The following is a 567-nucleotide window of genomic DNA, read 5'->3' as shown; positions in this document are numbered from 1 at the left end:
CAGGTAATTCTTTACTGCATACATGATGGATGGATGGATGATAGATAGATAGATAGATAGATAGAGAGAGAGAGAGAGAGAGAGAGAGAGAGAGAGAGAGAGAGATGAATAGTAATGACTAACTACTAACAGTAGTGAACTACAATAATAGAAACTTGACTTGAATAACAAAGATAAATGAGAAGAAATTATATTATACAATATATGTGCTTCGAACATACAGTAAGTGTAATGTGCGTCAGTCATACAATTCCACCGTATTGCAGTTTCCTCGGTAGTGCAAATATGTGTTATATAGTATTGTAACACTCCCTGATACCAAACATTACATGCTTGGGTTGGCGTGCAGTCATCTTGACTATGCAGGAAACAATGTGGGACAGCTCTGCCATGCAGACAAGTGGATGGTGAAGCTGGATGCTGCGCCCCAGCTGCTCCGTTGCGCCCTCTGCTGGACGTCCCCCCCCCCCTCCCTCCCTCCCTCCCTCCCTTCAATGGAGCCGCGCTGAGGGAGGGGCCGGGTGACTGACTGGACCACAGACGCTCCTATCGCGCTCCGCCAAGCAC

Source organism: Blennius ocellaris (genome assembly GCF_963422515.1).
Source record: "Blennius ocellaris genome assembly, chromosome: 14".
NCBI lineage: Eukaryota > Metazoa > Chordata > Actinopteri > Blenniiformes > Blenniidae > Blennius > Blennius ocellaris.
Note: the sequence above shows the minus strand (reverse complement) of the source record.